This window comes from Spea bombifrons, chromosome 4 (assembly GCF_027358695.1).
Source record: "Spea bombifrons isolate aSpeBom1 chromosome 4, aSpeBom1.2.pri, whole genome shotgun sequence".
Taxonomy (NCBI): Eukaryota; Metazoa; Chordata; class Amphibia; order Anura; family Pelobatidae; genus Spea; species Spea bombifrons.
In genome coordinates this window covers 60,331,870-60,348,371 of record NC_071090.1, presented here as the reverse complement: position 1 = coordinate 60,348,371, position 16,502 = coordinate 60,331,870, and positions in this window count along the sequence as shown.

The following is a 16,502-nucleotide window of genomic DNA, read 5'->3' as shown; positions in this document are numbered from 1 at the left end:
TGTATCCCCTGCTACTGGGCTCCTACCGACCTGCTTACCTGGGTCGTGACACTAGGTACGCCCCTGACTATGTGTATTTATGCCCTCAGCCTGCCCCTTACTTTATGATTTATGTAATTCACAAGTGGGTGCTGGCTGGGGGTATCACATAAATCAATACTAAAGGGGGGCTGGGATAAATATACAAAGGGGCTAGCTGGGGGCAATACACAAGGGTTTACATATTGCTGACCAGCCCAGATAAAATACTGCCCTGCAGTATGGGGGATGTATATCCATGGGTCCATACATCCTCCATACTGCAGGGCAGCATTTTATCTGGGATGGTCAGCAATATGTAAAACTCATGTGTCCTGGAAAACATGGCCGATGTGGTCACCCTTGTGTATTGCCCCCAGCTAGACTCCCATTGTATATGTTACATACAACTTTTTAATATATCATTAAGAAATTCACATTTAAATGTTACATTTTGGTCTATGAAGAATCACTATTTGTCTAAAATTGTTGTTTTAGTTTTAACTATTGTTTTAACATACTTGGACCGCCATATGTTGTTTCTGCAAAAGGAAACAGAAAACAAGAGTAAATAATAAAGAGTCGTCCATTTTATAATGACTATGATCATAAGGATTCTAGTTTTCAATATTGTATACCAATTTCAATACATATATAACATTTACATAGATGCATAAAAAAATGCATTTTTATTTGTAATTGTGGTTATTTAAGATATCTAGTCATTTGTGCATTGTCATTCTATGATATATTATTTTGTTTTATAATTATAGATTAGGTAAGGCTACAAACCTGGTCTTCCAGACGATATCCCTATAATATAGGATACAAAAGTGATGTAATTAATAAATGAAGCCATATTTTTTCATGTTCATGAGAGCAAAGTTTTGAGAACATAAACATTTCTATATTATTTTGGAAATTATATGTATATATTTTAGATAGTTGCATAAAGCAAAATACATCATTATTTGACCTCCAGTCTATTAATGCATTTTGATAAAGTGTATTTTGTTCTCTATTAGGCAAAACCATTACAGAGGTCTAAAACAAATTCTCCTAATATGTTTCACAATTATACCAAAACAAAGTACACGGGAAAATAAAGACTTTTTAGATCAAGGGTTCAACTAACTCAACATACATTTAAAAAATTTCTATGGCTATAAAATGTAATATTTGTTTAAATGTAGAGATTTTATTAGTGTTGCTCTTCTAGTGTTTTGTTTTAGGGGGATTTCATCTTTTTGTGAGTGCCAATCATACAAACTGCTATGAATAATCATCATATATCTAGTATGTTACATACAACTTTTTAAGATATCAGTAAGAAATTCACATTTCAATGTTAAATTTTCGTCTATGAAGAATCACTATTTGTCTAAAATTGCCGTTATTGTGTTAACGTACATGGACCGCTATATGTTGTTTCTGCAAAAGGAAATACAAAACAAGAGTAAATAATAAAGAGTCGTCCATTTTAAAATGCCTATGATCATCAGGATTCTAGTTTTCAATATTGTATACCAATTTCAATACATATATAAAATTTACATAGATGCATTAAAAAATGAATCTTTATTTGACCTCTAGTCATTTAATGCATTTTGATCAAATTTATTTTGTTCTCTATTAGGAAAAATAATAACAGAGGTCTAAAGCAAATTCCCACAATATATTTCACAATTTTACCAAAACAAAGTACACCTGAAAATTCATGGCTATAAAATGTAATATTTGTTTAAATGTACAGATTTTATTAGTGTTGTTCTTCTCGTGTTTTCTTTTAGTGGGATTTCTTCTTTTTGTGAGTGCCAATCATACAAACTGCTATGAATAATCACCACATGTCTAGTATGTTACATACAACTTTTTAAGATATCATTAAGAAATTAACATTTAAATGTTAAATTTGTCTATGAAGATTCACTATTTGGCTAAAATTTTTGTTTTAGTTTTAATTATTGTGGTAACATACTTGGACTTCCATATGTTGTTTCTGCAAAAGGAAACACAAAACAAGAGTAAATAATAACGAGTTGTCCATTTTATAATGCCTATGATCATAAGGAATCTAGTTTTCAATATTGTATACCAATTTCAATACGCATATAAAATTTAAATCGTTGCATAAGAACATGCATTTTTATTTGACCTCCAGTCGTTTAATGCATTTTGATAGGGTATATTTTGGACTCTTAGGAAAAACAATTACAGGTTTTTAAAACAAGTTCTGACACTACGTTTCACAATTTTACCAAAACAAAATACACCGGAAAACTCAGACTGTTTAGATCAAGGGTTCAACCAAATCAATGTACATCTGAAAAATTTCTATGGCTATAAAATCATTCACATTTAAATGTCTAATTTTGGTCTATGAAAAACCATAAAACTGTTGTTTTATTTTTAACCATTGTGGTAACATACTTGGACCGCCATATGATGGTGTTTCTGCAAAAGGAAATGGAAAACAAGAGTAAATAATAAACAGTCATCGATATTAATATGCCTATGATTCTAAGGATTGTATTTTTAAAAATTGTATAGAATTTCTGATAAATATATTTTAGCACCACTTTTTATTGTTTTATTTAAAGAAGGCACCTTAATATTTTATTTTAAGCCTGAAAGATATTTCTGAAAACTTTCCATTACAGCAAATAAAATATTACTTTAAGATTGTAATTTCAAAGCTTTAGCATTTCACTAAACATTATTTTAATATAGAAGGTATGATAATTTAGCTGTCACACCCCCTGGAAATCCTTTGAAAGCGAAAATGTTTTATGGTTTGAAAGGTGGCTTTGAGTGTAGTGGGATATTATCCTTTGTGAGTGCCAGTCATACAGAGGGTATGCCTGGGCGGGGAAAGAGTTTCCTCACACAGTGCGCGGGCACCACAGCAGTGAGCTGCAGGCCTGCGTTAGGCGGCCGTTGGGCCGCATAGACATCTGCACTGCCCCCCAGTGATGCTTGGCCGAACCAGTGAAATCTACAAGAGAGGTAAGGGGGTGTGGGGGAGTGAATGAATGGATGCATGAAGTGAGTAAGTGTTTAGGGACAGAAATGGGACAGACAGGCTGTTTAGAGGGGCAGAGGTGAAACAGGCAGGCTGCTTCAGGAAGGGCAGAGGTGGCACAACCAGGGTGTTTTAGGGGCAGCGGTGGCCAGGCAGGCTGTTTTATGGGCAGCGGTGGCACAGGCAGGCTGTTTTAGAGGCAGATGTGGCATGGGCAGGGTGTTTTAGGGACAGCTGCGTCACAGGCAGGCTGTTTTTGGGGCAGATGCAGCATGGGGAGGCTGTTTTAGGGGCAGCTGCGGCATGGGGAGGCAGTTTTAGGGGCAGATGCAGCACGGGGAGGTTGTTTTTGGAGCAGCTGTGGCACCAGGAGGCTGCTTCAGTGGGAGCGGCTATAAAATGTAGTATCTGTCTCAATATATTGATATATCAAAGTTACAATGCTTACCTGACACAACACCTGTATATCCTATAAAAACAAAAATATTTTGGAATGTAATAGAGACTTTAATAGGGTTGATCATCTCATAGGTTTTGTTGTGAGATTCCTTCATACAAAGTGGTATAAATCATTATCTACATTTATAGCATGTAACATATGTATTTAAAAAAAACATTGAAAAATTCACAGTTAAATGTTTAATTTTGATCTATGAAGAATCATTATTTTTCCATAACCGCTGTTTTAGATTTAACCATCATGGTAACATACCTGGACCGGCATTAGGTGTATCTGCAAAAGAAAACCCAAAGCAAGAGTAAATAATAATTAGTCATCCACTGTAACCCCTTAACAAGATTTTTTTTTTAAATCTGGTATGCTGGCAATTGTGCCCCAATAGCACCCAGAAATAGAAAAAACTGCTAAACAAAAGTAAATATTTTTTGAAAGTTGACATCCCAAAGTATTTTACCAGGGGCATTTTAATACTTTTTATTTAACTATTTTAGCGCCAATCTGTCCTAAACATCGCAGTAAAGTTTCATTTCTAACAAACCCATTGTATCCAAATATAGTATTTCAGTCAGGCCCAGACTGGCCATCGGGCCCACCGGGCATTTGCCCGGTGGGCCGGGCGGCCCGTGGCCGGATTGACGTAGGGGCTGATGGAGCTGCAGCTCCAGGCCCCTACCTTAAAATAGGCCCAGTCAGTCCGGTCCTGACTGGTCCTGACTGGGCCTCTACGGCCGCATTAACGCAGGGCATAAGGGGCACCCGCCCCTTAAGCCCGCAGCAACTGCGGTCGCGTCCGCCACTCTAGGAGGCTGGGCAGCACCCACCAGGGCCGGCCTTAGGGGTGTGCGGCCGCACAGGGCTTAAATTAAAACATCGGGGTTTTTTTTTTACTTTATTTAACATCCTCCATGTAAAATAAAGTTTTTTTTTAATGTGATAGGAGTGTGATTGCTGTTAACAATCATATATATATATATATATATATATATATATAATATATTAATTTTGTTATTGAATTTTTTGTCCTATTTTGCTGTGTTACTTACTTTAAATAAAAGTGTGAGATTTTTTTTCTGGTGGGGGTCTTATTTGGTTTCGGACAAGTAAATGCTGGATTTCCGGTTTCAGTCCAGAATTTTCGTTTTGGTGCATCCCTAAGCCAGACAATGAAGTGGTAGGCCTACACCACATCAATGTTTGGGTTAGTATATAGTGATAGAAGTTATGCAGCACTATTTTCAGTGTCTGACTCAATGTATAGTGATAGGGATTACGCTGTACCACCGTCAATGCCTGCCTCAGTATATAGTGTTAGGAGTTACGCTGTACCCCCGTCAATGTCGACCTCAGTATATAGTGATAGGTGTTATGCTGTACCCCCATCAATGTCTGCCTCAGTATATAGTGATAGGTGTAATGCTGTACCACCGTCAATGTCGGCCTCAGTATATAGTGATAGGGTTTATGCTGTACCCCCATCAATGTCTGCCTCAGTATATAGTGATAGGTGTAATTCTGTACCTCCGTCAATGTCTGCCTCAGTATATAGTGGTAGGTGTTATGCTGTACCAACGTCAATGTCTGCCTCAGTATATAATGATAACAGTAATGCTGTACCACTTTCAATGTCTGCGCCAGTATATAACGATAGAAGCTATGCTGTTTTAAAGTGTTGGGGGGGGGTGCCACATACAGGATCCGCCCCAGGTGCCAAATACTCTAGGTGTCAGGATTCCACCCTACTAGCCCGGACCATGGATGATTTATTTTGCTGTAATGTCCTGCTGCTACCATTAGTGGCCATCCTCCCCCTCCCTCTGGAGTGCTCAGGATCAGATTATCAGGTCAGCTGAGTCTGATCACCTGAGTAGAACCTGCCTTTATTAACCTGCCCTGCCTTTTAGTCAGGGCCTTTGCATTGGAGTGTTTAGACCGCTCTGTTTTGGCCTTGAACCAGTGCCTGTACCTGGACTACCTGCCTGTACCTGCACTCCTGCCGTCTGCCAATCCAGTGGGCTTCCTGCCGTCTGCCCATCCAGTGGGCTTCCTGCCGTCTGCCCATCCAGTGGGCTTCCTGCCGCCTGCCCTGCCAGTGCGCTACCTGCCGCCTGCCGTGCCAGTGGGCTTCCTGCCGTCAGCCCTGACAGTGGGCTTCCTGCCGTCAGCCCTGCCAGTGGGCCTCCGTACCCGTCTGCCCTGCCAGTGGGCTTCCTGCCGTCAGCCCATCCAGTGGACCTCCGTACCCGTCAGCCCGGCCAGTGGGCCTCCGTACCTGTCTGCCCTGCCAGTGGGCTTCCTGCCGTCAGCCCATCCAGTGGGCCTCCGTATCCGTCAGCCCTGCCAGTGGGCATCCTGCCTAGAGACTTACTGCCTTTACTTGCTGGTCCTATCAACTTCATCAATACAGTACCTTTCCAAGTATTCTGTTTGTACTGTGTTTCATTGCGCCTGTCCGTACCATCCCACTTACCGTCATGCATCATGGGGTACAAACGGAACCCCTTGTATCCCCTGCTACTGGGCTCCTACCGACCTGCTTACCTGGGTCGTGACACTAGGTACGCCCCTGACTATGTGTATTTATGCCCTCAGCCTGCCCCTTACTTTATGATTTATGTAATTCACAAGTGGGTGCTGGCTGGGGGTATCACATAAATCAATACTAAAGGGGGGCTGGGATAAATATACAAAGGGGCTAGCTGGGGGCAATACACAAGGGTTTACATATTGCTGACCAGCCCAGATAAAATACTGCCCTGCAGTATGGGGGATGTATATCCATGGGTCCATACATCCTCCATACTGCAGGGCAGCATTTTATCTGGGATGGTCAGCAATATGTAAAACTCATGTGTCCTGGAAAACATGGCCGATGTGGTCACCCTTGTGTATTGCCCCCAGCTAGACTCCCATTGTATATGTTACATACAACTTTTTAATATATCATTAAGAAATTCACATTTAAATGTTACATTTTGGTCTATGAAGAATCACTATTTGTCTAAAATTGTTGTTTTAGTTTTAACTATTGTTTTAACATACTTGGACCGCCATATGTTGTTTCTGCAAAAGGAAACAGAAAACAAGAGTAAATAATAAAGAGTCGTCCATTTTATAATGACTATGATCATAAGGATTCTAGTTTTCAATATTGTATACCAATTTCAATACATATATAACATTTACATAGATGCATAAAAAAATGCATCTTTATTTGTAATTGTGGTTATTTAAGATATCTAGTCATTTGTGCATTGTCATTCTATGATATATTATTTTGTTTTATAATTATAGATTAGGTAAGGCTACAAACCTGGTCTTCCAGACGATATCCCTATAATATAGGATACAAAAGTGATGTAATTAATAAATGAAGCCATATTTTTTCATGTTCATGAGATTTTGAGAACATAAACATTTCTATATTATTTTGGAAATTATATGTATATATTTTAGATAGTTGCATAAAGCAAAATACATCATTATTTGACCTCCAGTCTATTAATGCATTTTGATAAAGTGTATTTTGTTCTCTATTAGGCAAAACCATTACAGAGGTCTAAAACAAATTCTCCTAATATGTTTCACAATTATACCAAAACAAAGTACACGGGAAAATAAAGACTTTTTAGATCAAGGGTTCAACTAACTCAACATACATTTAAAAAATTTCTATGGCTATAAAATGTAATATTTGTTTAAATGTAGAGATTTTATTAGTGTTGTTCTTCTAGTGTTTTGTTTTAGGGGGATTTCATCTTTTTGTGAGTGCCAATCATACAAACTGCTATGAATAATCATCATATATCTAGTATGTTACATACAACTTTTTAAGATATCAGTAAGAAATTCACATTTCAATGTTAAATTTTCGTCTATGAAGAATCACTATTTGTCTAAAATTGCCGTTATTGTGTTAACGTACATGGACCGCTATATGTTGTTTCTGCAAAAGGAAATACAAAACAAGAGTAAATAATAAAGAGTCGTCCATTTTATAATGCCTATGATCATCAGGATTCTAGTTTTCAATATTGTATACCAATTTCAATACTTATATAAAATTTACATAGATGCATTAAAAAATGAATCTTTATGTGACCTCTAGTCATTTAATGCATTTTGATCAAATTTATTTTGTTCTCTATTAGGAAAAATAATAACAGAGGTCTAAAGCAAATTCCCACAATATATTTCACAATTTTACCAAAACAAAGTACACCTGAAAATTCATGGCTATAAAATGTAATATTTGTTTAAATGTACAGATTTTATTAGTGTTGTTCTTCTCGTGTTTTCTTTTAGTGGGATTTCTTCTTTTTGTGAGTGCCAATCATACAAACTGCTATGAATAATCACCACATGTCTAGTATGTTACATACAACTTTTTAAGATATCATTAAGAAATTAACATTTAAATGTTAAATTTGTCTATGAAGAATCACTATTTGGCTAAAATTTTTGTTTTAGTTTTAATTATTGTGGTAACATACTTGGACTTCCATATGTTGTTTCTGCAAAAGGAAACACAAAACAAGAGTAAATAATAACGAGTTGTCCATTTTATAATGCCTATGATCATAAGGAATCTAGTTTTCAATATTGTATACCAATTTCAATACGCATATAAAATTTAAATCGTTGCATAAGAACATGCATTTTTATTTGACCTCCAGTCGTTTAATGCATTTTGATAGGGTATATTTTGGACTCTTAGGAAAAACAATTACAGGTTTTTAAAACAAGTTCTGACACTACGTTTCACAATTTTACCAAAACAAAATACACCGGAAAACTCAGACTGTTTAGATCAAGGGTTCAACCAAATCAATGTACATCTGAAAAATTTCTATGGCTATAAAATGTAATATTTGTTTAAATGTAGTGATTTTATTAGTGTCATCCTATGTCTAGTATGTTACATACATATTTTTAAGATATCATTCACATTTAAATGTCTAATTTTGGTCTATGAAAAACCATAAAACTGTTGTTTTATTTTTAACCATCGTGGTAACATACTTGGACCGCCATATGATGGTGTTTCTGCAAAAGGAAATGGAAAACAAGAGTAAATAATAAACAGTCATCGATATTAATATGCCTATGATTCTAAGGATTGTATTTTTAAAAATTGTATAGAATTTCTGATAAATATATTTTAGCACCACTTTTTATTGTTTTATTTAAAGAAGGCACCTTAATATTTTATTTTAAGCCTGAAAGATATTTCTGAAAACTTTCCATTACAGCAAATAAAATATTACTTTAAGATTGTAATTTCAAAGCTTTAGCATTTCACTAAACATTATTTTAATATAGAAGGTATGATAATTTAGCTGTCACACCCCCTGGAAATCCTTTGAAAGCGAAAATGTTTTATGGTTTGAAAGGTGGCTTTGAGTGTAGTGGGATATTATCCTTTGTGAGTGCCAGTCATACAGAGGGTATGCCTGGGCGGGGAAAGAGTTTCCTCACACAGTGCGCGGGCACCACAGCAGTGAGCTGCAGGCCTGCGTTAGGCGGCCGTTGGGCCGCATAGACATCTGCACTGCCCCCCAGTGATGCTTGGCCGAACCAGTGAAATCTACAAGAGAGGTAAGGGGGTGTGGGGGAGTGAATGAATGGATGCATGAAGTGAGTAAGTGTTTAGGGACAGAAATGGGACAGACAGGCTGTTTAGAGGGGCAGAGGTGAAACAGGCAGGCTGCTTCAGGAAGGGCAGAGGTGGCACAACCAGGGTGTTTTAGGGGCAGCGGTGGCCAGGCAGGCTGTTTTATGGGCAGCGGTGGCACAGGCAGGCTGTTTTAGAGGCAGATGTGGCATGGGCAGGGTGTTTTAGGGACAGCTGCGTCACAGGCAGGCTGTTTTTGGGGCAGATGCAGCATGGGGAGGCTGTTTTAGGGGCAGCTGCGGCATGGGGAGGCAGTTTTAGGGGCAGATGCAGCACGGGGAGGTTGTTTTTGGAGCAGCTGTGGCACCAGGAGGCTGCTTCAGTGGGAGCGGCTATAAAATGTAGTATCTGTCTCAATATATTGATATATCAAAGTTACAATGCTTACCTGACACAACACCTGTATATCCTATAAAAACAAAAATATTTTGGAATGTAATAGAGACTTTAATAGGGTTGATCATCTCATAGGTTTTGTTGTGAGATTCATTCATACAAAGTGGTATAAATCATTATCTACATTTATAGCATGTAACATATGTATTTAAAAAAAACATTGAAAAATTCACAGTTAAATGTTTAATTTTGATCTATGAAGAATCATTGTTTTTCCATAACCGCTGTTTTAGATTTAACCATCATGGTAACATACCTGGACCGGCATTAGGTGTATCTGCAAAAGAAAACCCAAAGCAAGAGTAAATAATAATTAGTCATCCACTGTAACCCCTTAACAAGATTTTTTTTTTAAATCTGGTATGCTGGGAATTGTGCCCCAATAGCACCCAGAAATAGAAAAAACTGCTAAACAAAAGTAAATATTTTTTGAAAGTTGACATCCCAAAGTATTTTACCAGGGGCATTTTAATACTTTTTATTTAACTATTTTAGCGCCAATCTGTCCTAAACATCGCAGTAAAGTTTCATTTCTAACAAACCCATTGTATCCAAATATAGTATTTCAGTCAGGCCCAGACTGGCCATCGGGCCCACCGGGCATTTGCCCGGTGGGCCGGGCGGCCCGTGGCCGGATTGACGTAGGGGCTGATGGAGCTGCAGCTCCAGGCCCCTACCTTAAAATAGGCCCAGTCAGTCCGGTCCTGACTGGTCCTGACTGGGCCTCTACGGCCGCATTAACGCAGGGCATAAGGGGCACCCGCCCCTTAAGCCCGCAGCAACTGCGGTCGCGTCCGCCACTCTAGGAGGCTGGGCAGCACCCACCAGGGCCGGCCTTAGGGGTGTGCGGCCGCACAGGGCTTAAATTAAAACATCGGGTTTTTTTTTTTACTTTATTTAACATCCTCCATGTAAAATAAAGGTTTTTTTTAATGTGATAGGAGTGTGATTGCTGTTAACAATCATATATATATATATATATATATATATATATATATAATATATTAATTTTGTTATTGAATTTTTTGTCCTATTTTGCTGTGTTACTTACTTTAAATAGAAGTGTGAGATTTTTTTTCTGGTGGGGGTCTTATTTGGTTTCGGACAAGTAAATGCTGGATTTCCGGTTTCAGTCCAGAATTTTCGTTTTGGTGCATCCCTAAGCCAGACAATGAAGTGGTAGGCCTACACCACATCAATGTTTGGGTTAGTATATAGTGATAGAAGTTATGCTGCACTATTTTCAGTGTCTGACTCAATGTATAGTGATAGGGATTACGCTGTACCACCGTCAATGCCTGCCTCAGTATATAGTGTTAGGAGTTATGCTGTACCCCCGTCAATGTCGACCTCAGTATATAGTGATAGGTGTTATGCTGTACCCCCATCAATGTCTGCCTCAGTATATAGTGATAGGTGTAATGCTGTACCACCGTCAATGTCGGCCTCAGTATATAGTGATAGGTGTTATGCTGTACCCCCATCAATGTCTGCCTCAGTATATAGTGATAGGTGTAATTCTGTACCTCCGTCAATGTCTGCCTCAGTATATAGTGGTAGGTGTTATGCTGTACCAACGTCAATGTCTGCCTCAGTATATAATGATAACAGTAATGCTGTACCACTTTCAATGTCTGCGCCAGTATATAACGATAGAAGCTATGCTGTTTTAAAGTGTTGGGGGGGTGCCACATACAGGATCCGCCCCAGGTGCCAAATACTCTAGGTGTCAGGATTCCACCCTACTAGCCCGGACCATGGATGATTTATTTTGCTGTAATGTCCTGCTGCTACCATTAGTGGCCATCCTCCCCCTCCCTCTGGAGTGCTCAGGATCAGATTATCAGGTCAGCTGAGTCTGATCACCTGAGTAGAACCTGCCTTTATTAACCTGCCCTGCCTTTTAGTCAGGGCCTTTGCATTGGAGTGTTTAGACCGCTCTGTTTTGGCCTTGAACCAGTGCCTGTACCTGGACTACCTGCCTGTACCTGCACTCCTGCCGTCTGCCAATCCAGTGGGCTTCCTGCCGTCTGCCCATCCAGTGGGCTTCCTGCCGTCTGCCCATCCAGTGGGCTTCCTGCCGCCTGCCCTGCCAGTGCGCTACCTGCCGCCTGCCGTGCCAGTGGGCTTTCTGCCGTCAGCCCTGACAGTGGGCTTCCTGCCGTCAGCCCTGCCAGTGGGCCTCCGTACCCGTCTGCCCTGCCAGTGGGCTTCCTGCCGTCAGCCCATCCAGTGGACCTCCGTACCCGTCAGCCCGGCCAGTGGGCCTCCGTACCTGTCTGCCCTGCCAGTGGGCTTCCTGCCGTCAGCCCATCCAGTGGGCCTCCGTATCCGTCAGCCCTGCCAGTGGGCATCCTGCCTAGAGACTTACTGCCTTTACTTGCTGGTCCTATCAACTTCATCAATACAGTACCTTTCCAAGTATTCTGTTTGTACTGTGTTTCATTGCGCCTGTCCGTACCATCCCACTTACCGTCATGCATCGTGGGGTACAAACGGAACCCCTTGTATCCCCTGCTACTGGGCTCCTACCGACCTGCTTACCTGGGTCGTGACACTAGGTACGCCCCTGACTATGTGTATTTATGCCCTCAGCCTGCCCCTTACTTTATGATTTATGTAATTCACAAGTGGGTGCTGGCTGGGGGTATCACATAAATCAATACTAAAGGGGGGCTGGGATAAATATACAAAGGGGCTAGCTGGGGGCAATACACAAGGGTTTACATATTGCTGACCAGCCCAGATAAAATACTGCCCTGCAGTATGGGGGATGTATATCCATGGGTCCATACATCCTCCATACTGCAGGGCAGCATTTTATCTGGGATGGTCAGCAATATGTAAAACTCATGTGTCCTGGAAAACATGGCCGATGTGGTCACCCTTGTGTATTGCCCCCAGCTAGACTCCCATTGTATATGTTACATACAACTTTTTAATACCGTGTTTCCCCGATAGTAAGACACCCCCGATAGTAAGACGTATCGGGGGTTTCAGAGGGGTCGGCTAATATAAGCCGTACCCCGAAAGTAAGACATATGTCTTACTTTCGGGGAAACACGGGGGATTTGCCGGGTCCGCCACTCTAAGGGGCCGGGAAGTCCCCACCAAGGCCGGCCTTACGTGTCTGCGGCCGCACAGGATTTAAATTAAAACATCGGGGTTTTTTTTTAACTTTATTTAACATCCTCCATGTTAAATAAAGTTTTTTTAACTTTATTTAACATGGAGGATGTTAAATAAAGTTGAAAAAAAACCCCGATGTTTTTATTTAAACCCTGTGCGGCCGCAGACCCCTAAGGCCGGCCCTGGTGGGGGCTTCCCGGCCTCTTAGAGCAGGGCGCCACACTCCAGGGGGCGCGGCGGGGGGCGGTCCGCACCGGGTGCCGCTCATCAGGGGCTGCCAACTTGCGGCACCCGGCACTCCTCCAGAGACGGACAGTAATGTCCGCCGCTGGAGGAGCAGGCTCGCAAGGGAGCGGTATCGGAGGTCTTTAACAGACCTCCGGCTCCCTTGAGTGATTTTAAGCCGGGTTCAACCCGGCTTAAAATCACTCAAGGGAGCCGGAGGTCTGTTAATGACCTCCGATACCGCTCCCTTGTGATCTGCGCGGCAACAGCTGTTGTGCGCCGGGGTTTCTTGTCAGATCCCGGCGCACAACACTGAAGCCGCGCCCACCGCTGTCCGTGCCCTCTGAACCAGGAAGAAGACAGAACTGAAGAAGAGGAGCGAAGAGGAGGAAAAGAAGCTGAAAGAAGAAAGGAAAGGTAGGAAAGCATTAAGTGAGAGTGGATTGGTGTATATGTGTGTGTGGATTGGTGTATGTGTGTGTGGATTGGTGTATATGTGTGTGGATTGGTGTATATGTGTGTGGATTAGTGTATATGTGTGTGGATTTGTGTATACGTGTGTGGATTTGTGTATATGTGTGTGGATTGGTATACGTGTGGATTGGTAGGTGTGTTGATTGGTAAGTGTGTGAGAGTGATGGGTGTTATGCTGTACCATTTCCAATGTCTTTTTCATGATCTAATTATGCTCTAAAAGTACATCATAACTCCCATCACTCTCAATTTTTTCCCAATATAAGACATACCCCGAAAGTAAGACATAGTGGGGCTTTTAGGGATAAAAAGAAAGTAAGACACTGTCTTACTTTCGGGGAAACACGGTATATCATTAAGAAATTCACATTTAAATGTTACATTTTGGTCTATGAAGAATCACTATTTGTCTAAAATTGTTGTTTTAGTTTTAACTATTGTTTTAACATACTTGGACCGCCATATGTTGTTTCTGCAAAAGGAAACAGAAAACAAGAGTAAATAATAAAGAGTCGTCCATTTTATAATGACTATGATCATAAGGATTCTAGTTTTCAATATTGTATACCAATTTCAATACATATATAACATTTACATAGATGCATAAAAAATGCATCTTTATTTGTAATTGTGGTTATTTAAGATATCTAGTCATTTGTGCATTGTCATTCTATGATATATTATTTTGTTTTATAATTATAGATTAGGTAAGGCTACAAACCTGGTCTTCCAGACGATATCCCTATAATATAGAATCCAAAAGTGATGTAATTAATAAATGAAGCCATATTTTTTCATGTTCATGAGAGCAAAGTTTTGAGAACATAAAGATTTCTATATTATTTTGGAAATTATATATATATATATATATATTAGATAGTTGCATAAAGCAAAATACATCATTATTTGACCTCCAGTCTATTAATGCATTTTGATAAAGTGTATTTTGTTCTCTATTAGGCAAAACCATTACAGAGGTCTAAAACAAATTCTCCTAATATGTTTCACAATTATACCAAAACAAAGTACACGGGAAAATAAAGACTTTTTAGATCAAGGGTTCAACCAACTTAGTGTACATTTGAAAAATGTCTATGGCTATAAAATGTAATATTTGTTTAAATGTAGTGATTTTATTAGTGTCATCCTATGTCTAGTATGTTACATACATGTTTTTAAGATATCATTCACATTTAAATGTCTAATTTAGGTCTATGAAAAACCATAAAACTGTTGTTTTATTTTTAACCATCGTGGTAACATACTTGGACCGCCATATGATGGTGTTTCTGCAAAAGGAAACGGAAAACAAGAGTAAATAATAAACAGTCATCGATTTTAATATGCCTATGATTATAAGAATTGTATTTTTAAAAATTGTATAGAATTTCTGATAAATATATTTTGTATAGACACAGGATGAAGCTCTGTTGGTAGCACCACTTTTTATTTTTTTATTTAAAGAGGGCCCCTTATTATTTTATTTTAAGCCTGAGAGATATTTCTGAAAACTTTCCATTACAGCAAATAAAATATTACTTTAAGATTGTAATTTCAAAGCTTTAGCATTTCACTAAACATTATTTTAATATAGATGGTATGATAATTTAGCTGTCACACCCCCTGGATATCCTTTGAAAGCAAAATGTTTTATGGTTTGAAAGGTGGCTTTGAGTGTAGTGGGATATTATCCTTTGTGAGTGCCAGTCATACAGAGGGTATGCCTGGGCGGGGAAAGAGTTTCCTCACACAGTGCGCGGGCACCACAGCAGTGAGCTGCAGGCCTGCGTTAGGCGGCCATTGGGCCGCATAGACATCTGCACTGCCCCCCAGTGATGCTTGGCCGGACCAGTGAAATCTACAAGAGAGGTAAGGTGGTGTGGGGGAGTGAATGAATGAATGCATGAAGTGAGTGTTTAGGGACAGAAATGGGACAGACAGGCTGTTTAGAGGGGCAGAGGTGAAACAGGCAGGCTGCTTCAGGAAGGGCAGAGGTGGCATAGGCAGGCTGCTTCAGGGGAAGAGTTGACACTGGCAGGCTGTTTCAAGGGTAGAGGTGGCACAACCAGGCTGTTTTAGGGGCAGCGGTGGCCAGACAGGCTGTTTTATGGGCAGCGGTGGCACAGGCAAGCTGTTTTAGAGGCATATGTGGCACGGGGAGGCTGTTTTTGGGGCAGCTGTGGCACCGGGAGGCTGCTTCAGTGGGAGCGGCTATAAAATGTAATATCTGTCTAAATATATATATATATCGAAGTTACAATGCTTACCTGTCACAACACCTGTATATTCTATAAATACAAAAATATTTTGGAATGTAATAGAGACTTTAATAGTGTTGATCATCTCATAGTTTTTTTTAGTGGCATTCCTTCATACAAGGTGTTATAAATCATTATCTATATTTATAGCATGTAACATATGTATTTAAAAAAAACTTTGAAAAATTCACAGTTAAATGTTTAATTTTTATCTATGAAGAATCATTATTTTTCCATAACCGGTGGTTTAGATTTAACCATCATGGTAACATACCTTGACTGGCATTTGGTGTTTCTGCAAAAGGAAACGCAAAGCAAGAGTAAATAATAATCAGTCATCCTCTGTAACCCCTTAAGGAGTGAGGATTTTTTTCCCGTTTATACATATTATTGTGAACAAAAATACTCTGAATTCACATATTAATGCAACAGATATCCTTGCCTCATCTCAACGTGTAACAGGCATACTGTTTGCACAATATATTTCATTTCCTGTGCCTTTTTTTGTGTTTTACATTGGCTTTCAAGCCTAGTAGTTTGGCTACTGAGGATTATGATGCTCATTAAGCTCAGCCAGCTTATTCACTATGAACAGGCTGAACACTGTAGGAATTACAGGAGCAACGGGCTGCAGTGACGGACGTCACATGGACAGAACCTGTCTCCGGGTCGCTGAAGTCTGGCAGGCTCATGGTGTTCAGCTGCTGTCTCTCTGCAATCGCACTGAGCGAGTTGTTTTTTACCATGTTTGCACTAAATTACCAGAGCAGTTTTTGTGTTTTTGTTATGCCTTTCCAAAAATTCCAAAAATGTTTTTAGGTTTTTATCCTGGGTTTGGAAACACCTCAT